Genomic DNA, 24,833 nt, shown 5'->3' with positions numbered 1-24,833 from the left:
TCAGAGACTACCTTGATCTATTCATTATCGTTGAATAATAATCGTTGGTCATCTGAAGCCCAGAAAGCCTTTGTGACCCTCAAGAACCTCATTACCTCTGCATCGGTCCTGAAGCATCCTGACCCGGCGTTACCTTACATTCTAGAGGTAGACGCTTCCGAGATTGTAGTAGGGGCAGTACTCTCTCAGAGACAAGGATCCATGGAAATGGATCCTTGTCTCTGCATTCCTTTTCCGTAAATTATCTGAAGCTGAGAGGAACTACGTTGTGGGTGTCAGGGAACTATTGGCCATCAAGTCGGCACTTGAAGAATGGCGGTACCTTCTGGAAGGAGCAGCACATCCAGTCCTTATCTACATTGACCACAAGAATCTTGAGTATCTGAAAGTCGCAAAGAGATTGAAAGCACGTCAGGCCAGATGGGCACTCTTCTTTACTTGATTTTCTTTCCACATCACCTACAGACCTAGGTCAAAAAACACCAAGCCAAATGCCCTTTCGAGAATGTTCAGCGAGTCCGAAGCCTTTTCACCCCCAGACACCATCCTGTCCCCAGGAAACGTCCTTTTGCTTCAGGAAGACTTGTTGGCCCAGATCAAACAAGCTTCTGTTTGTGCCTCTCCTCCACCTGATGTCATGCTGCAAGCAAGGGATGATCTGTTGTGGCATCAGGATAACATTTTTGTACCCCAGGAGGTACGAGTTGCTGTTCTTAGTGCCTGCCATGACCATGAGTTAGCCGGCCATTTCGAGGTGCACAAAACATCTGAACTGCTCTAGCGTATGTTTTGGTGTCCACAGTTATCGAAGGACTGCAGGAGTTACGTGGAGTCTTGCACTGTCTGCACTCAGAATAAGGGCAGCAGATCCTGGGGTCTGCTGAAGACTCTGCCCATTCCTGAAAGACCAAGGAGGATGATCTCCATGGATTTTATTGTCAAGCTGCCTCCTTCTGAAAACCACTCTACCATCTTTGTGGTTGTGGACAAACTTTCTAAAATGGCGCATTTTCTACCTATGAAGGGTACCCCTTCTGCTGCTGAAACGGCTAAGTACATGACACAGCCCGAGTCATATATACCTCTCTCACTGCGGCAAAATTAAACCCGACTCCGCCCACTTCTTAGTTATGCATTGGTTTAGGCGGCATTCACACCTGTGCCGTTTGAAGCATTTCAGCCATTACATGGCAATGCATAGCAACAGGAATCCCATTGTTTCCTATGGCGCCTCATTACAGGAGTGAAAAGCAAATTTTTTTTGCATCCTAGCAACATGGCAGGACATGGAGATTGCCAATTGGCAGTTTTTCAGCCAGGCTTCTGGGAAGCACTCACATGGCCTACACGTATGATAATAAATCTAATGAACATTTTACAAAGCTGTGAAGTTTGTTTTATATTTTCTGGGGCCCTTTGACGACATAGGAAATTTTCTGAAAACTGAAACACTGCCAGAGCTATTTTTTCTGGTTCTGCACACGTTTTTAAAAAAAAAATCAGTTTAGGCCTAAAGATTAGTGAAAACTTCCAAAACATTATGCATTTTTCTGAAGACACCCTAGAGAATAAAATAGTGGTGGTGCCTTTTTTTTATGCCAAATAATATTAGAGCAGTTTATCAAGTGCAACATTTCTGTAAAAAATACACTAGAGTTAAAGTATAACTAAAGGTAAAACTTTTTTTCTTTTTACCGTTTTCGATAGAGTGGAGAGGGTTTAGAACCCCGTCCGTTTTTATTGCTGTCTTTCCCCCTACTAGGGTGATTCATCCTCTATTTGTCCTGTTTACCATTCTCATTGACAGTGAAAGTAAAAGAATATCCCACATTTTGGGTTGTCCCCAGAATAGTAATAGAGGGGAAATCCTTTAATGGGGACACTAGTTCTGGTGAGCTGAGGGACCCCAAGGAATCCCCTTATTTTCAGGAATTTTATCTCACTTCCTGTTTGGCTATGGGACAGGAAGTGAAGAAAAATCTCCCCAATGGGACAAAGATGGCAAAAAAGTCCCATATGTGTTATTTTTTGTGACTGGTCCTCTGTAATGAGACATCAGGGTCTTTTATCCAAACTCCAGGATTTAATCACCTCAATACCAGAATGTTTCTTCATTGCCAAAAAAATTTGATTAGGTTGGGGTGTCTATTTTCCAAAAAAGGGCTTATTTTAGGGGTGTTTGTACAGTCCCGTCATTTTTATTTGATAGGTTTTATAACAGAATGTAAAGCAGTGGTCCCCAAACTTCGGCCTAATGTGGCCCTTTGTTGCCTATATCCAGCCCTTGGGTCGCCATTCTATCCGCTGCCACCAATGATGGAGAATCATTGCTCCCACTGACACAAATGATGGAGAACCATTCCTCCCACTAGCACCAATGATGGAGAACCAATTCTCCCACTGGCACCAATGATGGGGCACTATTCTTCCCACTGACACCAATGATGGAGAATAGACACGTGCATGACAAAAACATTTGTTTTGATTCGTTAAGTTAGTTATTTTGTTTAGTTAAATTTGGTTGATTCTCTCAATTCGTATTCAGAATGCGGATTCGGACAAATTTTTCTTTTTCTTTTTTTTTATTCGAAATGATCAAATCAATTAATTTTCGAGGCAGTCGAAACATAAATGTTATATTGTTTTAGATTCAAATGCAGCAAAGTGAACAAACAAAAGAAAAATCTTCATCAAATGATTACGACTCTTTAACCACTTCAATACGGGGCACTTAAACACCTTCCTGCCCAGACCAATTTTGAGCTTTCAGCGCTGTCGCACTTTGAATGACAATTGCGCGGTCATGCTACACTGTACCCAAATGAAATTTTTATCATTTTTTTCCCACAAATAGAGCTCTCTTTTGGTGGTATTTGATCACCTCTACGGTTTTTATTTTTTGCGCTACAAATAAAAAAAATACCGAAAATTTTGAAAAAAAAAATGTTTTCTCCTTCACTGATGGGCACTGATGGGGCTACACTGATGGGCACTGATAAGGCGGCACTGATGGGCACCAATGTGGCACCAATGAAGTGGCACTGATAGGCGGCACTGATGGGCGACACGGATGGGCGACACGAATGGGCGACACGGACGGATACTGATAGGTGGCACAAATTGGCACTGATAGCTGGCACGGATGGGCGGCACAGATGGGCATGGATAGGCGGCACAGATGGGCATGGATAGGCGGCACAGATGGGCATGGATGGGCATGGATAGGCAGCACAGGTGGGCACTGAAAGGCGGCACAGGTGGGCACTGATAGGCGGCACAGGTGGGCACTGATAGGCGGCACAGGTGGGCACTCATAGGCGGCATTGGTGTTATACTATAGTAATGGATGCCAATCAGTGCCAAACAATAATGCATGCCAATCAGTGATGCCCATTGTGGGCACTGATTGGCATCCATTATGGGCACTGATTGGCACCCATTGTGCTGACTGGCATCCCTGGTGGTCTAGGGAGGATTACCTTTTCCCTGGTGGTCTGGTGGCGTCCCTGGTGGTCCAGTGTGGGCATCCTCGGGGGGGCTGTGCTGATAATCGATCAGCACAGACCCCCCCTGTCAGAGGAGCAGCCGATCGGCTCTCCTCTACTCGCGTCTGACAGACGCGAGTGAGGGAAAGCCGATTACCAGCTCTTCCCATTTACACTGTGATCAGCCATGATTGGACATGGCTGATCACGTGGTAAAGAGTCTCCGTCGGAGACTCTTTACCGAGATCGTAGTTGCCGGGTGTCAGACTGACACCCCGCAACAACGATCGCCGTGATGCGCGCCCCCGGGGGCGCGCAGCGGCTCATAATCCTGATCACGTCATATGACGTCCGCTCAGGATTATGCAACCACTTTGCAGCCGTCAATTGCCTATAGGGCGGGCGGCAAGTGGTTAACCACTTGCCGACCGTCGCATGTACATTTACGTTGGCAGAATGGCACGGCTGGGAAATTGGGCGTACAGGTACGTCCCTTTAAATTTGCTGCCATGTGGTCACATGGGCGACCCTGCCAGGAGCTCCATAAATCGGATCACGGGTCCCGTGGACTCGATGTCCGCGGGGATACCTGTGATTGTCTCATGGAGCTGAAGATCAGGGAGATGCTAATGTAAACAAGCATCTCTCCGTTCTGCCTAGTGACACTGTCACTGATCATAGCTCCCTGTGATCGGGAGCTATGAACAGTGATATGTCACACGTAGCCACACCCCCTATCAGTTAGAATCACTCCCTAAGAAATACTTAACCCCTTCCTAGCCAGCTAGTGGTTAACCCCTTCACCGCCACTGTAATTTTTACAGTAATCAGTGCAATTTTATAGCACCGATCGCTGTAAAAATGACAATGGTCCCAAAAACCTGTCAAAATTGTCGGATAAGTCCGCCATAATGTCGCAGTCATGATAAAAATCGCAGATCACCGCCATTACTAGTAAAAAAAAAATATTAATAAAAATGCCATAAAACGAACCCCTATTCTGTAGACGCTATAAATTTTGTGCAAACCAATCAATAAACGCTTATTGCGATTTTTTTTCTTTTTTTTTTTTTTTTACCAAAAATATGTAGAAGAATATGTATCAGCCTAAACTGAGGAAAAAAATATTTTTTTTAATATAGTTTTTGGGGCTAATTATTATAGCAAAAAGTAAAAAATAATGCATTTTTTTTTCAAAATTGTCGCTCTATTTTTGTTTATAGCGCAAAAAATAAAAACTGCAGAGGTGATAAGATGCCACCTAAAGAAAGCTCTGTTTGTGGGGAAAAAAGGACGTCAATTTTGCTTGTGAGTAACTTTGCACGACCGTGCAATTGTCAGTTAAAGCGGCACATTCTTGAATCGCAAAATGTGCTCTGGTCTTAGGCCAGCAAAATGGTCTGGGGCTTAAGTGGTTAAATCACCTTTGGCCTAACAAAAACAGCGTTTTTTCGAAATGGTACTCTAATAACACACACAGTCTTTGATTTCAGCAATATGTGTAGTTAGAATTTGACTGGAGTTCAATGTAAAATTTGATTAGAATTTCAGAAATTCGGACACATTTTGTTACATTTCAACAATTTGTTTATATTGTAATTAATTCGGATATATCCGAATCTCCAAATAAAAAAATATTTGTCCGAATATTAATTCAATACGAAACTGACACCAATGATGGGGCACTTTTACTCCCACTGACACCAACAATGGAAAAGCATTCCTCCCACTGACACCAATGTTGGAGAACCATTCCTCCCACTGACACCAATGATGGGACACTATTCCTCCCACTGACCCCAATGATGGAGAACCATTCCTCCCATTGACCCCAATGATGGAGAACCATTCCTCCCACTGATACCAATGATGGGGCACTTTTACTCCCACTGACACTAATGTTGGAGAACCATTCCTCCCACTGACACCAATGATGAGACACTATTCCTTCCACTGACCCCAATGATGGAGAACCATTCCTCCCACTGACAACAATGATGGGGCACTATTCCTCGCATTAATACCATTGATGGGCATTGTTTACTTCCACTGACACCGGGGCATTTTCTACCCCACTGGCCCCACTAAAGCCTGAAGGACAGTAAACTGGCCCTTTGTTTAGAAAGTTTAAAAGACACCTGATGTAAGGGAAACAGGTTTTTTTTGTTTGTTTTTTTTGTTTTGTTTTTTCATTTTGGTTCTTTTTGATCTTACTATAAAAAGCTGATCTTACTATAAAATTATGGTATATAAAATTCAATAAAGATAAAAAAAAAAGTTCTAAAATGAATTTCTATCCAGTATTGTATGAAGATACTAAAGTGAAGATTGGAAGAGCTCATGGGATTCAGTGGCAGTGAATCAGCAAGTTTAGAGAGAGAGACTGGAGCTCAGTAGGTTGAGAAGTAATTGTAGAAAAAGTAAAGAAATTTGTTACAACTTGGGTTAGGAACTGTTCTAAGACTGTTGCCATAGGAGCATTGCTACACATGCAGATGTGGTGTCTTGCTGGATGTCTTTCCCTGCATGGCTGTCTACCTGTAGAAGTCTTGGAGACTGCCAATTAACATTTCAACTACCTAAGGGTGTCCTGGCCCTAAACCCTCTCTCCCACAGTTCTATTCAAGAGAAATAAAATCTCTTTCCATTCAAGATGTGTCTGGCGCCCACAAATCTATCTTGCATTACACCCACTATGCCTTACAACCCACTCTATACAGAAGGATGTCAGCAGCTCTTGAACTTGGAGGTTCTCATTAGATTAAAGGAGGCTTGGGATCTCCCTATAAACTAATCACTTTCTTTGTAGAATTCTCCTTTAACCACTTGACCACTGGGCACATAAACCCCCTTAATACCAGACCGATTTTCAGCTTTCGGTGCTCTCACATTTTGAATGACAATTACTCAGTCATGCAACACTGTACCTATTTGAATTTTTTTGTCCTTTTTTTCACACAAATAGAGCTTTCTTTTGGTAGTATTTAATCACCACTGGGTTTTTTTGTGCTATAAAAGAAAAAAGACTGAAAATTCTCTAAAAAATGCATTTTTCTTTGTTTCTGTTATAAAATTTTGCAAATGAGTAATTTTTCTTCATATATTTTGGCCAAAATGTAGTCCACAAGCTATGGTGCCAATTTCTGAAAATTGATCACACCTGAAGTACTGATGGCCTCATCTCATTTCTTGAGACCCTAACAAGCCAGGAAAGTACAAATACCCCCCAAATGACCCCTTTTTGGAAAGTAGACATTCCAAGGTATTTAGTAAGATGCATGGTGAGTTTTTTGAAGTTGTAATATTTTCCCACAATTCTTTGCAAAATCAAGATTTTCTTTTTTTTTTTTTTTCACAAAAATGTTATATTACCAGATTATTTCTCACACACAGCATATGCATAGCACAAATTACACCCCAAAACACATTCTACTACTCATCCTGAGTATGGTGATACCACATATGTGAGACTTTTACACAGCGTGGCCACATACAGAGGCCCAACATGCAGGGAGCGCCATCAGGCATTCTTGGAGCATAAAATTACACATATAATTTCTTGATTACCTCTTAGCCCTTGTACACACGGTCGGAGATTCCGACAACCAAATCCGTCGGAGTTATTCCGACGGATTAATTCCGGACGAGGTCGGGAAGTGATGTTGCATACACACGGTCGGACCAAGTTGTCGGAATTTCCGGTTGCCAAGAACGCGGTGACGTAAGCTGCGTATGGCGGGACCAGAAAAGGGAAGTTCAGCACCACGTCCAGCACCCTTTGGGCTCCTTCTGCTGATCTCGTGTGCATCACGTGTTAGTAGAAGTTTGGTGAGAGACGATTCGCGCTTTTCAGATTTGTGATTCAGTTCGCTACTGCTCTTCAGTTTCTGCTTGTCTTTGCGTATTTGATAATCAGTGCGTGTAGTCAGTAAGTATTTGTTTCTCATTGTGGACTATATCTTCTTGGTATAGTACGCTTTGATTTGCATTGCTTATTGTCTGCTTGCTTTTGCTATTCAGGTCGTTCTTTCAGGCAATGCTGTTTATCGGTGCTTTCTGTTGTCCGTTCTGACCAGCCGACCGTTTTGAAACCATGTTTCGTCTACGTACTCGTCGTAGAGTTTGTGCTGTGCAGGGGCTTCATGTTGGGGTTCTTACTTTGACACAAGCCCGGTCCATGAACAGGGAGGGGAGGCGTTTGTGGACCAAGAATTGGTTGCGCCAGCGTGACAAGTTCTCGCACATGCCTTTGCTCCGTGAGATCCGCGAGAATAATCCTGATGATTTCAGGAATTATCTCCAGATGACAGACCCCGTTTTTCACCGTCTGCTGGCTTTGCTGACCCCTTATTTCAGCAGGCAGGATACCTGCATGTGGCAAGCCATCACTCCGGAGCAGAGGCTTATCGCCACGTCACGCTACTTGGCGACAGGGAGAAGTCTTCAGGACCTCAAGTTCTCTACAGGCATCTCCCCCCAGACTCTGGGGATCATTATTCCAGAGACTTGTTCTGCCATCATTCAGGTCCTGCAGAAGGACTATATGAAGGTAAGTTTTCTCCTTTAACATCACATTCTATGTATTTCATGATTGCTAATGTCTTGCATTTCTTTCCTCCTTCCCTAATTACCATCATTGCAATATGCTCTAATTCATATACTCTGCCCCTTTGTCCTCATGCATATTTGCCTCACTAACTTCCCCACCATGCTCTTCTTGGCCCATAAAACTATATTCTAGTTACTTACCAATGTCTTTTGTCAGCTCCATAGTATTGCTTTCCCCTAAATACTCTACATGTCTACAAATGTGATGTGTGTACTTCAATTCATGCAGAGTGACATTTTTTTTTAGGTTGTGATGACTCTGATAAGGGGACCTTATACTTTAGGCTTTAAATACTCAGTTCCCAAAATGATCTTGACCAAAAATTTTGGTGTCTAATCTGCTTGCAATGTTGATTTGCAAAATTACTAATTTTTGGTCTTGTTTCACTCCACAGTGTCCTTCAACGCCACAGGAATGGCAGACTGTGGCCTCTCACTTTGCCAGTCGTTGGGACTTTCCCAATTGTGGAGGTGCAATTGATGGGAAGCAGGTCCGCATCGCCTCACCACCCAACTCGGGGTCGTACTATTTTAACTACAAGGGGTTTAATAGTATCGTGATGTTGGCGGTGGTGTCTGCGACCTATGACTTCTTGTATGTGGACGTGGGGCAAAATGGACGGATGTCGGATGGTGGAGTGTTCGCACGGACGGAGTTCTACTGGCGTCTCCAGAGTGGCAGTCTGGGCTTGCCACCCTCAGAGGAGAATCAGGAAGGACTCCTGTTCATCTTCGTCGCGGATGAGGCGTTTGCCCTGGCAAACCATCTGATGCGGCCTTTCTCGATGAGGACCCTCACCCCGGACCAGAGGATTTTTAATTTCCGGCTGTCCAGAGCCCGAAGAGTGGTGGAGAACATCTTTGGAATACTGGCCAGCCAGTTACGCCTTTTTTTAACGCCTATCCACATGGCGGAATACAAAATCAATCACATTGTGCTTGCCTGCTGTGTTCTTCACAATTTCCTAAAAAGACATTCTGCAAACTATGCGGTCTCAGTTGTCCAAGAAGCAGACTTGCTGGAAAATGAGAACCTCACGGGCCTTGAAGCTGCTCGTCCTGGCTTGCCCCCCCCAAAGCACCCGTGAGGTCAGAACCCAATACATGGACTACTTTGTGGGTAGGGGGGCCATTGATATGCCAGACAATGTCTGAGAGGCATTTTTGGGAATACATTTTTCATAGAAACTGCAATCTTTGTTTTCATTTACTGCTTGGTTTGGTTTTAGGTGTCTCCTAGGTAAATGTATGTTTTTTCTTGTTGTGTCTTTTTCAACAACAGTGCAAACCCAAGTTCTGAGCGAGATGAGGGGACAGTCTCTTCTTCAGATAATCTTATTATGTTGTGGGTCTGCTACACACACACACACCTTGTTTTTGTTAACTAATGCATGTAGTGCATTACTGACCAAAATCTTGCTCATTTTCAGCACCATGGCAGGAAAATGGCATGATTGTGAAAATGAACACATCACTGTGGGTGTTATTTACTAAAGGCACATCCACTATGCACTACAAGTGCACTGCAAAAGTACACCTGAAACTGCACTTGGAGTGCAAAGTGGAGTTACCTTTAGTAAATAACACCCATTGTCACCGAAAACAACAATTTTACTCCAAATACATATTTTGCGCAATGAAAAAGGAAGCCACACATTGTTGATAAATTTTTAATCAAAACACATTCACATGTGCGTTTAGAAAAGGGTTTTACAACAAACCAACAAATTGGGTGTATCAAAAACATTATTTCAGGTAATTTTTTTTTAACTTGGTGTTATTGTGTAAACAGGCATGTATTAAAGCGTAACATGCAGAACACAGGAACTTACAAAGTTCAACTTTGAAAAGTGAAGACAATATCAGACATGAGTATGTACAAACTGAGCTGATATTGCCTTCATCACATGGGGTGTCACCCCTTGAAAAGCCAAATTTGGAAGATGCACTCAGTGTGTCAACATGTGTTATCTCCCATCATGGGGGATACATGTACATGTTTTGGGGCTGCAACCCCTTCATCTCAGCCACTTTCCACAAAACACGTACATTGATCCCCCATGATGGGAGATAGCACATGTTGACACACTGTGTGCATCTTCCAAATTTGGATTTTTTTAAAATACAAAAGTTGTGGTTTAAAAGCAAAAAAATAAAACCCTAGCTAGTTTGGGCTGTTTCACACTCTCCCCAAAACATCAATGATGTTCTTCATTTTATTTTTAACATCATTGATGTTTTGCTGTATATTTTCTAAATCCCGATTGCACCCCATTATCTCCCCAATCAGGATCTGGGCACTTTCACTGGTAAAATGGGATTCTTCTTCCACATCACCTACAAAACAAAGCAAAAAAACACACTATGTATTATAAATATGGTGACATACATTGAGGAGCTTACCAGAAGCTGTGTTCTCCGACACTCAGCTGTTGTGGTGACAATTTGACCAACTTCAACAATCTCTCCTTCCTCCTCCTCCTGCTCCTCTGCTTCTAGTTTTGGAATTTTGACTTCTTTGGGAGGGGTGTGGTCCCTGGTGTCCTCAGACTTCCCGAGTCTTCTCTCCCCTATGAGAATGGTAAAAAGGAATAATTAGCACACAGAGGGCAGAAATAGGAATATGAAACATTGCTTGGAAGTGTTGTACAATTGTGTTTTTTTGTCCGAGTTCAACGGTGAGAACATTATTGTGGACACTTTGTTAAGCTGGAATACTTACCTACAGAACGATGTTTCTTACGAACGAATGAAACCATGAACTTGAAAGTGGCCATTTTAAACTGCACAGCATGAAATAAAAGCTCATGGAGCAGTATGCAATACTGACAACTACTTACTTTTTTGAAGAACTGATCGTGCTCCCTCAGTTTCAGGTCTGACCAGCGTTTTCTCAGTTGATCCTTGGACAGGCGTACCCCAAAATTCTTCTGAAGACTCTTCACAACTTTATTCATGATCTTGGCTTTTCTGATATTTGGGTTTGGGTAAGGTCCATACTTCCCATCATAGTCGGTCCTGTTCAATATGTCCACCATCTCCAACATCTCTAAAAAAGACATATTTGAGGCCTTAAATCTTCTCTTCCTGGATCGGGACGTTTCAGGCTCTGGGCTTTCCTCGCCCTCCTCCTCGTTAGTGGAACTCTGATTGCGCACCTGCGTTCTCTCCGCCATGTGCTCTCCCCACTGCGCCAAAAGCGAAGGGGCGGGGAATAGTCTAGAAAGAACGCCAGGGACCGGCTGAGTTTCACGCATGCGCGTTGTATATAAAATGCAACATGCATGTGTCGTCCGTACGATCTGTGAACAGAGTGAGGAGCTGACGCGACAATCGTGCAAACGAAGGTAAAATTTTGAACTTGGTACATCACTAGACTAGACTGCTTCTATCTAGGCCGATGTTGGGACAAGATTAGGAGGGTTTATCATGGCATTATTAGCATTTTAGGGTTTGTCTTGTGTTGTGTCTTGCAGACAAGATGGATCCCTTCCAATACCCCAATTTTATGGGTCTATTCCTGGAAGTGTACAGGGAGCTGCCCTGCCTGGTGCAGATCAACAACCCGTTTTATCATGACCGAAGAAAGAGGAACGCAGCGCTGGAGAAACTTCTTTCTTTAGTGCGGATCATGGTCCCCACGGCAGACATAGCCTATGTGAAGAGGAAAATTGGTGCCATGAAGAGTACATATCTCAGGGAGAAAAAGAAGCACCTGGAGTCCCTGAGATCAGGAGATCCAGATGCCATTTACCCCAGGATGGTTTACTTCCAGAGGCTGCATTTTCTGGTAGACCAGGGGGAACCCAGGCCACCACTCTCCAGTCTCCCTGCTGAGGCTTCCAACGTCCAACCTGGGCCTTCCAGGCAGCAACATGTGGTGGGGCCCAGCTTGAGACAGGTATTGCATTGTTGAATAGGGATGAGCTTCGTGTTCGAGTCGAACGTACGTTCGACTCGAACATTGGCTGTTCGTGCGTTCGGCGAATTCCGAACGTTTTGGCCGTTCGCGTCAAAATTCGAGTGACGCGCGCGCGGACCATAATGCACTGCGTTGGCGCAGTGCATTGCTGCCCGATGATTGGCCAAGCATGCACTGTGACCCCGCATGCTTGGCCAATCGCAGCGCCGGCAGCGAGGAGAGCCATGATTGGCCACAGGCATCCTGCCTGTGGCCAATCATAGCTCAGGCTGTGTAGTGCACGCCCCACACTATATAAGGCCGCCTTTGAGGCGGCTTCGTGTAGTGTGTTACTTAGCATCTGAAGCAGTGGGTGTTCTGTGTACCTTCAACACAGTACACACCAATCGTTTTTGGCTGATTTCCTATCTTGCTGCTGTGTAGTGGTTGTTGTCTGTGCCCTGACTGCAGTATACACCACTATATTCACCTCACCTATATAGCTAGTGATCTAGCTTTAACCACTTAACAACTGCCCATTGCCGATTAACGGCTTCAGGGCGGTTGTTTAACTCTGAGAGGCCGTTAATTAACGGCCTCCCAGAATTCTGCTCTCGCGTGCCCCGAGGTGTGCGCACTCGAGAGCATCCGTGACCAAATGACGGAGTGATCACTTGGAAACAAACCGGCGTCATGTTATGACGCCGGTTCCTCCCTCCCCTCTCTGTACCGATCGGTACAGCGGAGGGGAAAGAGATCGGTGTCAGCAGCGATGTGGGCTGCATCTGCAGTGCCCACATCGCTGCTCACCGAATTTAACCCCTCAATTCCCTGCCAATACTCTGCAATACCAGTGCATACTCTGCAGTACCCTGCCATTACTCTGCAGTACCCCGCCATTACTCTGCAGTACCCCGCCATTACTCTGCAGTGCAGTACCCTGCCATTACTCTGCAGTACCCTGCCATTACTCTGCAGTACCCCCCATTACTCTGCAGTAACCCCCATTACTCTGCAGTAACCCCCATTACTCTGAAGTACCCCCTAATACTCTGCAGTACCCTGCCATTACTCTGCAGTACCCCCAATACTCTGCAGTACCCCCAATACTCTGCAGTACCCTGCCATTACTCTGTAGTACCCCCCAATACTCTGCAGTACCCTGCTATTACTCTGTAGTACCCCGCCAATACCCCGCCAATACTCTGTAATACCCTGCCATAAATTGCCATACCCAGCCATACTCAGAGATACCCAGCCATACTCGGTGATACCCTGAAATACCCAGCCATAGACGCCCCCCACCCCTCACCGCCCTCCGGTGCTTCTACCAACTCGCCAGTACGATCAAAGCCAGAATCTTTTTTTTATTTTTTATTTCAGGCTTCCCAGCCTAGAGGTGAGATGTGGGGTCATATTATATTTAAAGGAATATTTCACTTTTTTTTTTCACTTTAATCGTCATTAAAATCAGTGTTCCCGCCAAAACGGCAGTTTTTAAAACTTTTTTTTGCAGTGACCCATGTCCCCTGAGGCAGGAGGCAGGTCCCTAAACCCTTTTTAGGACACTATCTTGCATATTAGCCGTTAAAATTAGCACTTTCCAATTCGAACGTTCGAGTCCCATAGACTTCAATGGGGTTCTAACGTTCGTACCGAACGCGGGGGTCGTTCGCAAGTTCTGGTGCGAACCGAACCGGGGGGTGTTCGGCTCATCCCTATTGTTGAACATATTTTGTGTCATACATTTAATGATGTTATCTTGATGTTCTTATTGATCAGTAAGTTGTGATTTAACAAAGTGGTTTACATCTCAATAGACAGTAGTGACCAAAAATGATTGGGACGAGAATGAAAAATGCTGGGCTCAGAATGATAGTCTGTTCTATTTGGTAACATTCAATTTGCAACAGTCATGAGCTAAAAATGGTGTGATTGATGAGCAAAAAACTAAAACTATGTCCCATTTTCATACACAGGAAGACCTCAGCCGGGCGGAGGCTGTGGCAAGTGGCAGCCAGGAGGTCGAGCAACGCCCTCCTTCTCCTCCTCCTGCCACAACTACAGGAGCCCAGCCACAGCCTGGACGAACACCTGGTGGGAAGTCTGGTCTGACAGAAGATGCAGCCTCTTGAAGAACCATATCCTGGGGACATAGATGGCATCTGATTTTCCTGATCTCTAGGACTTCTGGACCAAACTTCTCTCCCTGAGATATGTACTCTTCAGGCCACCAATTTTTCTTTTTCTAATTAGTTCATGTCTGCCATGGGGGCCAAAGGCTTCGCCAAATTGACAAGTTAATCCAGCGTTGCCTTCCTCTTTTTAGTTGTTTGAGACCTAAATAAAGTTTTTTTAGGTTTGAAGAAATACTTGCATATGTGTTTTACTTCAAAAAGGCCAGTTTATTTATGAGCAGGCAGGTACATTTCAAAAATACAAAGTGAAATGAATAACAAGGGGTACCAACACTAAACAACCTCCTGTAAATTAAAAAAGAAAAACAAAATATAAAAAAGATAATAATGTTGTTGTGGTAAGTTTACACACAAAACACACCCCAAAAAATGCAAAGATGAGCAAACTGTCAAAAAAGGAGATGTTTATGAAAAAAAACAAACACAAAATTCACCCAAAAAAAAATAAACAAAAAATAAAATTGTGTAGATGTGACGATTTCAACAATTGTATTGCTGAAATTAGTAAAAAAAGAGTCAGGAAATACGTTTGGGAGAAGTGTGTGTGACTATGAGCATCAAAAGAAGTTCCTTCTTGCAGCATTGTAAAGAACAAGAGAATGCGCTTCAAGAAAGAATTTTTAACATTGCAACGTGACGAATGTGCTATATCGATTACGAGCAGTAGTTTTACCGGAGCGAGCGCTTCCGTGTCCGGATTGGATTGTGAGCATGCGTGGCACCTTGTCAGTCGGATTAGGCTACACATGATCAGAGTATGTCCGATCGGAGCATTTTGTCGTAAAATGTTACCGGCAAGTAGGAAACAGTCCGATGCAGACCACACACAGTCAGAATATCCGACAAACCGCTTCGATAGAAAACATTCTGTCGGAATCTCCGACCGTGTGTACAAGGGCTTACACTTTTGAAGGCCCTGGAGTACCAGGACAATGGAAATGCCCCAAAAATTACCCCATTTTGGAAAGAAAACAACCCAATGTATAATCTATGAGGCATATCGAGTCTTTTGAACATGTCATTTTTTTCTACAAGTTTTTGGAAAATGTGTAAAGAAAATGAAAACACATTTTATTTTTACACAATGTTGTCCATTTACACGATATTTCTAACACATAACATGTACATGGCAAAAATTACACCCCAAAATAGATTCTCCTACTCCTCCTGAGTATGACGATACCACATGTGTGAGACTTTTCCACAGCATGGTCACATACAGAGGAGCAACATGCAGGGAGCACCGTCAGGTGTTCTAGGGACATAAGTTTCAAATATAATTTGACTATCTATTACACTTTTGTGAGGCACTGTAGTGGCATGGATGAGCATGAATGGGGATAGATGAGCATTAATGGGGATGGATGAGCCATGGATGGGGATGGCTGAGCATGGATGGGTATGGCTGAGTATGGATGGGTATAGATGGGATGGCTGGGTACGGCTGAGTATGGCTGGGTATGACTGAGTACAATTGAGTATGGCTGAGTATGGCTGGGTATAGATGGGCACGGCTGAGTATGGATGGGTATGGCTAATTATGGATGGGGTGGAGGGGATGGCTGAGCATGGATGGATGGATGAGTATTGCTGAGCATGGATGGATGGATGAGTATTGCTGAGGATGGATGGATGGATGGATGGGTATGCAGAGTATGGATGGATGGGTATGCAGAGTATGGATGAGTATGCAGAGTATAGATGGGTATGGCTGGGTATGCAAAATATGTCTGGGTATGTCTGGGTATGCAGAGTATGGCTGGGTATGTCTGGGTATGTCTGGGTATGCAGAGTATGGCTGGGTATGTCTGGGTATGCAGAGTATGGCTGGGTATTCAGAGTATGCAGAGTACGGCTGGGTATGCAGAGTATGGCTGGGTATGGCTGGGTATGCAGAGTATGGCTGGGTATGGCTGGGTATGCAGGGTATGGCTGAGTATGCAGAGTATGGCTGGGTGAGCATGGATGGATGGATCTCTCACTAAGCAGCGCTGTGGGCACTACTCTCCGCTCACACTGGACGGAAAGGGGAGGGAGGAACCGGAAATCATGCTGTGATCCGTGATGCGCTCGGTGGTCACGGAAGTTCTCAGGTGCGCGCCCCAGGGGGCACGAGAGTGGAATTCTGGGAGGATGTCACTGTATGCCCACCCAGAGTTAACAAACCGCCATGTAGCCGTCATTCGGCTATGGGCCGGTTATTAAGTGGTTAATAGTGCATGGCAGGGGGTATGTCCTGTGCCTACATACTTTTGCTAATAGGTGTCCCTCATTCCCATCTCAAAAAGTTGGGAGGTATGTAAAAAGGTAAAAAAAAAGATCCTAAAATCCTGAATACACACACCAAATAAAGAACATCAAGTAGAGCACTCAGTGATATACTGTGCCTTATGAAAGTATTCGGCCCCCTTGAACTTTTCAACCTTTTGCCACATTTCAGGCTTCAAACATAAAGATATAAAATTTTAATTTTTTGTGAAGAATCATCAACAAGTGGGACACAATTGTGAAGTGGAACAAAATCTATTGGATATTTTAAACTTTTTTAGCAAATAAAAAACTGAAGTGGGGCGAGCAAAATTATTCGGCCCCTTTACTTTCAGTGCAGCAAACTCACTCCAGAAGTTCAGCGAGGATCTCTGAATGATCCAATGTTGTCCTAAATGACTAATGGTGATAAATAGAATCCACCTGTGTGTAATCAAGTCTCTGTATAAATGCACCTGCTCTGTGATAGTCTCAGGGTTCTGTTGAAAGCGCAGAGAGCATCATGAAGATCAATGCACACACCAGGCAGGTCCGTAATACTGTTGTGGAGAAGTTTAAAGCCGGATTTGGATACAAAAAGATTTCCCAAGCTTTAAACATCCCAAGGAGCACTGTGCAAGCGATCATTTTGAAATGAAGAAAAATTGAAGAAGTATCAGACCACTGCAAATCTACCAAGACCTGGCCGTCCCTCTAAACTTTCAGCTCAGACAAGGAGAAGACTGATCAGAGATGCAGCCAAGAGGCCCATGATCACTCTGGATGAACTGCAGAGAACTACAGCTGAGGTGGGAGTCTGTCCATAGGACAACAATCAGTCATACACTGCACAAATCTGGCCTTTATGGAAGAGTGGCAAGAAGAAAGCCATTTCTCAAAGATATCCATAAAAAGTCTTGTCTAAAGTTTGCCACAAGCCACCTGGGAGACACACCAAACATGTGGAAGAAGGTGCTCTGGTCAGATGAAACCAAAATCAAACTTTTTGCCCACAATGCAAAACGATATGTTTGGCGTAAAAGCAACACAGCTCATCAACCTCAACACACCATCCCCACTGTCAAACATGGTGGTGGCAGCATCATGGTTTGGGCCTGCTTTTCTTCAGCAGCGACAGGGAAGATGGTTAAAATTGAGGGGAAGATGGATGCAGCCAAATACAGGACCATTCTGGATGAAAACCTGTTGGAGTCTGCAAAAGACCTGAAACTGGGATGGAGATTTATCTTCCAACAAGACAATGATCCCAAACATACAGCAAAATCTACAAAGGAATGGTTCACAAATAAACGTATCCAGGTGTTAGAATGGCCAAGTCAAAGTCCAGACCTGAATCCAATCGAGAATCTGTGGAAAGAGCTGAAAACTGCTGTTCACAAACGCTCTCCATCCAACCTCACTGAGCTCGAGCTGTTTTGCAAGGAAGAATGGGCAAGAATTTCAGTCTCTCGATGTGCAAAACTAATAGAGACATACCCCAAGCGACTTGCAGCTGTAATCGCAGCAAAAGGTGGCTCTACAAAGTATTAACGCAAGGGGGCCGAATAATTTTGCACGCCCCACTTTTCATTTTTTTATTAGTTAAAAAAGTTTCAAAAATTCAATAGATTTCGTTCCACTTCACAATTGTGTCCCACTTGTTGGTGATTCTTCACAAAAAATAAACATTTTATATCTTTATGTTTGAAGCCTGAAATGTGGCAAAAGGTTGAAAAGTTCAAGGGGGCCAAATACTTTCGCAAGGCACTGTACAGTATATAGTCCATACAAGTGCATAATCAGCAAAGATCTCTGCAAACCACCTGAATTTTGGAACCTTTGGCCAAAAAAAAACATATAGGCAGGTGTAACGACATATTTTCTGACCCATCACAGTTTGCTGCAGAAGTGACGTACCATCGCCACCATCTTGCTACACCCCACACTCGTCCACAGTAAGGATACACTAAGAAGGGGGAAAGCGGACATCTTGTTACACCCACTGGAATTTTGTATTTTACACATATTTATAATGGTAAAGTGAGTTTATATAGTGAAATACAGGACTTAGAACTCCGTCTGACTGCTTAGATGTTGAATTTTAAGAGCAGCGGCAACCCTGCTCATCTCACAGGTTTGCTAATCTCACAGAAGTTCGCTGCTTTTAAAATTCAACATCTAAGCAGTCAGACTTACAACTCCTGTATTTCACTATATAAACTGACTGTGTTTTTATACATATGTGTAAAATGCAAAACTCTGGGGGGGCGTATGTAACAAGATGTCTGCTTTCCCCCTTCTTAGCCCTTGTACACACGGTCGGAGAGTCCGACAACCAAATCCGTCGGAGGTCCGGAAGTGATGTTGCATACACACGGTCGGACCAAGTTGTCGGAAAATCCGATTGTACATAACGTGATGACGTTATTTAGTTATGACGGGACCACGTTCAGGCTAGTAGCCAATAGCTTTGGTCTAGGAATTTGATCTGAGCATGCCTGGCACTTTGTCCGTTGGAGTAGGCTACACATGATCGGAGTATGTCCGATCGGACCATTTGTCTGAAAATTTTACCGGCAAGTTGGAAAAGTTGGTCCGTCGGATATTCAGACAGAAACAGTCCGATACACACCACACACAGTCGGAATATCTGACAAAACGGTCCGATAGGAAAGATTCCGACGGAATCTCCGACCGTGTGCACAAGGGCTTAGTGTATCCTTATTGTGGACCAGTGTGACGTGTAGCAAGATGGCGGCGACTTCCGTAGCAAACTGCGATGGGTCGCTGAATATGTCATTACACAGTCAAACGGCAAATAACTAGTCATTACCATTTCCTGTGATCTCCCTACAGCTGATTATTTCTCCAATTACTGACTTGCAATGCCTTGTTCTGCACTGTTTCCATGTGGAGGTGACCATCTTGGTAGAGGCAGGGGTCTGCTTCCTCATGTTAGCGCCTCCAGCAAGAAAAGTGAGAAGAACACTAGTGACATCACTAAATCTCACTCCAAACCTCCAAAGACTAGCAGTCAGATCCAGCAGTGCCTTAGATCTCCCACTGTAGATATATAGCTGTAGCAATATGGACTAAAACCATAAAGTACAGTGATCCTCCAATATATCCACACATCGCAGGTCTCTCTAGTGCTCAGTGCTATTAAGTGACATCATATTTGTGAGCCAAACAAGATGGATTGTGAGAGGAGTAGTCGCTCAGGCTCATAATGGCTTTGCATGTTTATGCGCCTGGATTACATTTCCCAGGGATCTTCGCTGCCATCTGGCAGGTTGTTGGGAGTAGCTATAAAATAAGCAAAAGCCAGCCCAACACTCTCTTCCACTTGGGCCTGATGTAAAATGGCCTTCTCCGTGCATGGAAAGAGGAGTTGTGGCCTACCACATATTCCAATCTGGATCAGAGGGGCCTAGCTCTGCTGCTGTTCATCTGATATCCCTCCAGCACCACTCCAGTCGCCTGCTTACCAGTATACCGAGCTTCACATCGGGAGATCGATACTGGGGATCCGCTGCACGAGTGTCGCTACATGAGATACTGTCCGGTAGACATCGAATCAGCCTGGGGTAATCGCCCAACCTTTACAAATCCTTTATCATGGTTCCACTGGGACACTTTGCACAGACATCCTTACCTTAGGAATCCTTTACTGAATTTGCTTTGAACACAGTGCATAGACACCTTTAGTTTTCCTCTTCACAAGGAACCTATGGCTTCTTACCGCACCATACTAGATTACAGTTAATGAGCTCCTACATGCCGGGAAGACCATCAGATCTGCAACAGGGACATTACTGTCATTACTGTTAAATAGTTAGTAAGGTTGAATAAAGACACCAGTCCATCCAGTTCAACCTGAGTGAGTGTCTATAATTGTCCCTATCCCTCTACATTGCACACTCTCATCGGTCCCTGCCCTCAAGGAGCCCACAATCCAAGGTCCCCATTCATATACTAGGGCCAATTTTGGACAGAAGCCAATTAACCTACCAGCATGTCTTTGGAGTGTGGGAGGAACCCTGAGTACCCGGATGAAACCCACGCAGGCACAGGGAGAACATGCAAACTCCAGGCAGGTAGTGTCATGGTTTGGATTCAAACCAGTGACCCTTTTTACTGCTAGGTGAGAGTGCTACCCACTACACCACAGTGCCGCCCTGTTATACGGGCCCTTATACCATCAGCTTTAAGTCTGACCTCTCTTTAGGGTAACAGTTATAGGCCGGTCAAGGACTCCCTTATTAGAAGTGTGTCAGAGTATTCAGTTAGCTGTGTTTATCCTTACAGGTGCTAGCAGTACTTGATCAATCCAGTGTCCATAATATACTGTTTACTTGATAATATATTGCTTTGTGTTATTTGGAGGAACTCCTTTGCTGAGTTGGCACTGTTGCCTAAAAACGCAGCAGATCTATTGCCTCCTATTTGTGACAATATCCTGTTAAGTCTGTTAGAGTAAACATTATCAGAACATAAATACTCAGAGTTGTCTGATTTATTACTTTAAGGTGGTACAAGGATGTCGGAACCCAGAGTGTCAGGTATGTTGGAATGTTCACTAGGTAATGGCAGTGCAGATGAGCAGGTAATTCCAAGCAGTCCCTCAGGGGGCCGTGCTACACAGCTATGAGGAATTAGGCACAGGAGTGCCTAGGCACACTCACATACCAGGAAGGGCTATCTTTCAAGAGGAATTGAAGACAGAGGGTACATTTTAGGGTAGAATTTAGGCACAATTAACATTTATATTAGCTTCCTATAACAGTAAATCCTCAGTATTTCAGTTCAGGTCCCCTCTAAAATCTCTTTGCATTCCTTCATCTTCACCCTTCTGATACACACAGCTCACTAGGGAGACAAACTCCATAGCAATAGCAGCTTCAGCATACCTGTTATATCATCTGTACGGTGCTGTTTGGTTCACAGCAATTTGACTCCAATTCTCTCAATTATCCAAAGAGGGAGAAACGAAAAAACACCATCCTCTCGTTCCCACAAAATAAATGTCTCTAAAAGTGTAATACTGTCAAATTCGTATTGTTGGTGTCAGTGGAAGAAATAATGCCTCAAGGGCTGAATAAAGGGAAGCAAAGGGCCACAGTTTGGAGACCACTGTTTTGGAGGGATGGCGATGATTTGCGTTTGTTTAAAAGAAGGGTTATGTAATTATTCTATCACTAGATGGCAGCAAAACACAAACAAAAGATGTGATTTAGTAAAGGAGAAATGTTTACCTTTATTCTGCAGTGTTAGGCTGGGTTCACACCTGATTCGGATGTGGCTCACAGCAAGGGGTCTGGTGCATCCCTGTTCTCTGTTTCAGGGACGAATCAGGCCCAAATTTTTGTCTGAATTCGGACCTGAAACAGAGCCAAACAAACACAGGACCCTAGTGCAATCCGCCACAGCTGCCCCAGAGATGTGTGAACCAGCTCTATTGAGAGCTTTTCACAGTCTCCTGTCATGCGAATTGAATGCGGTAAACCCAGCCAGGGACCTTGCATGTGCCATGAAGTTTTATTTTTTCCTGTATTTTCAGTGTTATGTAGGAACTGCATGTTAAAAATAATAATATAGAAGGTTAAATAGTTTACGATGGAGAAATGATAAATAGTTGTGTTGTATTTCAAATAAAATGCGTCCCATGAAAGTAAAGGATATAAAGAATACATTTGGATGTTGATATTTCCAGAAAAAGGTGACCGCACTGTTAAATAAAATGACTATTCCATTTTCCCTCTATCAAACATTTATATCTGATTGTCAAACATTTATTTCTGATTAAGCAGATATATTGGATGGATATTTTGTCCGAAGTTGTATTGTGTAACAGCTGTACTGCTAGTGATAATATGCTATTTACACCTCCAGGTGGGAAGATTGCTATCTTGGCCTTCGAAGACCTGGTCCCCTAAAGAGCCACTGGAAGTGACAAGTCTATGTGAACATCTATTCTGCATCTCAATAATTTCCACCAGAAACTTATATAGAACGTCAAACAAAGTCGGATAGCTACGTCCCACCCATCTTATGCCATATAAATTGTATTAGATCTCCCAGCCAGTTAGATCAATACTTTTGAAACCAGCACTATTGGGGTTATTTACTAAAGGAAAATCTACTTTGCACTGAAAGTGCACTTGGAAGTAAAGTCGCTATAGATCTGAGGGGGACATACAAGGAAAATAAAAAAAAACAGCATTTTAGCTTGCATATGATTGGATGATAAAATCAGCAGAGCTTCCACTCATTTTAGATCTACCCGTTAAATATAGAGTGACTGCACTTCCAAGTGCAAAGTGGGTTTGCCTTTTGTAAATAACCCCCTATGTCTGAAGCGGATCAAGCATGGCCAGAACAGCAGCTGCTTGGGCACCACATGCTTGACCAGACATAGTTTCATAGTTAGTTAGGTTGAATAAAGACACCAGTCCATCCAGTTCAACCTGAGTGAGTGTCTACAATTGTCCCTATCCCTGTACATTGCACACTCACATCAGAGCCCACAATCCAAGGTCCCCATTCATATACTAGGGCCAATTTTGGACAGAGGCCAATTAACCTACCTGCATGTCTTTGGATCGTTGGAGGAAACCGGAGTACCTGGAGGAAACCCATGCAGGCACAGGGAGAACATGCAAACTCCAGCAGGTAGTGTCGTGGTTGGGATTTGAACCAGCGATGCTTCTTACTGCTAGGTGAGAGTGCTAACCACTACACCACTGTTCCGCCCCCTGACATATGACAACCTATCATGAAGTCCGTTGGCAACTGCACTTGAAAGACCCACATCATAGAAAAAGGTGGACTTCTCCTTGCTCCTCATCCGGGATCTCCAACCCTACTATACCTCCAGTCCTCTCAAAAATCTGCACTGAGAGGAATGAGGGTATAGCATTAGGTGTCTCAAGTACTTGCAGCCAATCTGCTAGCAGTACACCACCAATTGATTTTAGCAGGCAAATTTCCCTACCCAGTTGCTGAACCGTAAAAAGAAATTCGATCCCAGCCATTCCCATGCTCAGTGTCTAAATGCTAGCTTGGCAAAATTGCTATATTTTTTATATAATATTTCACAGCAGGGCCTGTTCCTGAGCCCAACAAGAGTAACTGTGGGGTGTTACAGTGTTCTAGCACCACCAAAACCAAAGGCCCAATTTTTCTGCCCCTTTTTAACAGGGCCATGTAATTACAATTTTTAATATAATATTTCACAGCAGGGCCAGTTCCTGCACCCAACAAGAGTAACTGTGAGGGGTCACAGTGTTCTGGCACCACCAACACCTAAGGCCCAATTTTTCTGCAGAGTATATAGGGCAGGCCGTATAGTATATATACTGCTGTTCAGAGTATATAGTGCCTGGGAGTCTGGAGGATCCCCACGCCTTTTTTTTTATTTTGGTGTGGGGTTCCCCTTAACCACTTTAATACAGGGCACTTTCGCACCTTCCTGCCCAGGCCAATTTTCAGCTTTCAGTGCTGTCATATTTTTAAATGACAATTGCGTGGTCATGCTACACTGTACCCAAACTAAATTTTTATCATTTTTTTCCCACAAATAGAGCTTTCTTTTGGTGATATTTGATCACCTCTGCTGTTTTGAATTTTTTGCTAAACGAATAGAAAAAGACCGGCATTTTTTTTTAAGTTTTTCTTTGTTTTTGTTATAAAATGTTGTAAATAAGTAAGTTTTCTCCTTCACTGATGGGCACTGATAAGCTGCACTGATGGGCACTGATAAGGTGGCCCCGATGAGGTGGCACCAATGAGAATGGCACTGATGGGCACTGATAAACAGCACTGATGGGCACTCATAGGTGGCACTGGTGGGCACTTATAGGCGACACTGCTGGGTACTTATGGGTCGCACTGATAGACAGCACTACTGGGCACTGATAAGCGGCACTGAAAGGCGGCATTGATGCGCACTGATGGCTGGAGCTGGATTTCACTGATCGGCATCACTGGTGGCACTGGCAGGCATTTTTCATTGGCACTGATTGGCAGCTTCCTGGGCATGGATTGGCAGCTGCCTGGGCACTGATTGGCATTTCCCTGGTGGTCTAGGATGGCATACCTGGTGGTGCAGTGTGGTGGCCATCCCTAGTGGTCCTGGCCGCATCCTGGTGGTCCTGGGTGGGCTTCGAGGGGGGGCTGTGCTGATAAACAATCAGGACAGAACACCCCCATCAGGAGAGCAGCCGATCGGCTCTCCTCTACTTGCGCCTGTCAGAGGCAAGTGAGGAAAAGCCGATCAACGGCTCTTCCTGTTTACATTGTGATCAGCCATGATTGGACATGGCTGATCACATGGTAAAAAGTCTCTGTCAGAGACTCTTTACCTAGATTGGAGTTGCAATGTGTCAGACTGAC

This window comes from Lithobates pipiens, unplaced genomic scaffold (assembly GCF_037356315.1).
Source record: "Lithobates pipiens isolate NorthernLeopardFrog02 unplaced genomic scaffold, aLitPip1_a1.2 Scaffold_18, whole genome shotgun sequence".
Taxonomy (NCBI): domain Eukaryota; kingdom Metazoa; phylum Chordata; class Amphibia; order Anura; family Ranidae; genus Lithobates; species Lithobates pipiens.
This window is presented reverse-complemented; position numbering follows the sequence as displayed.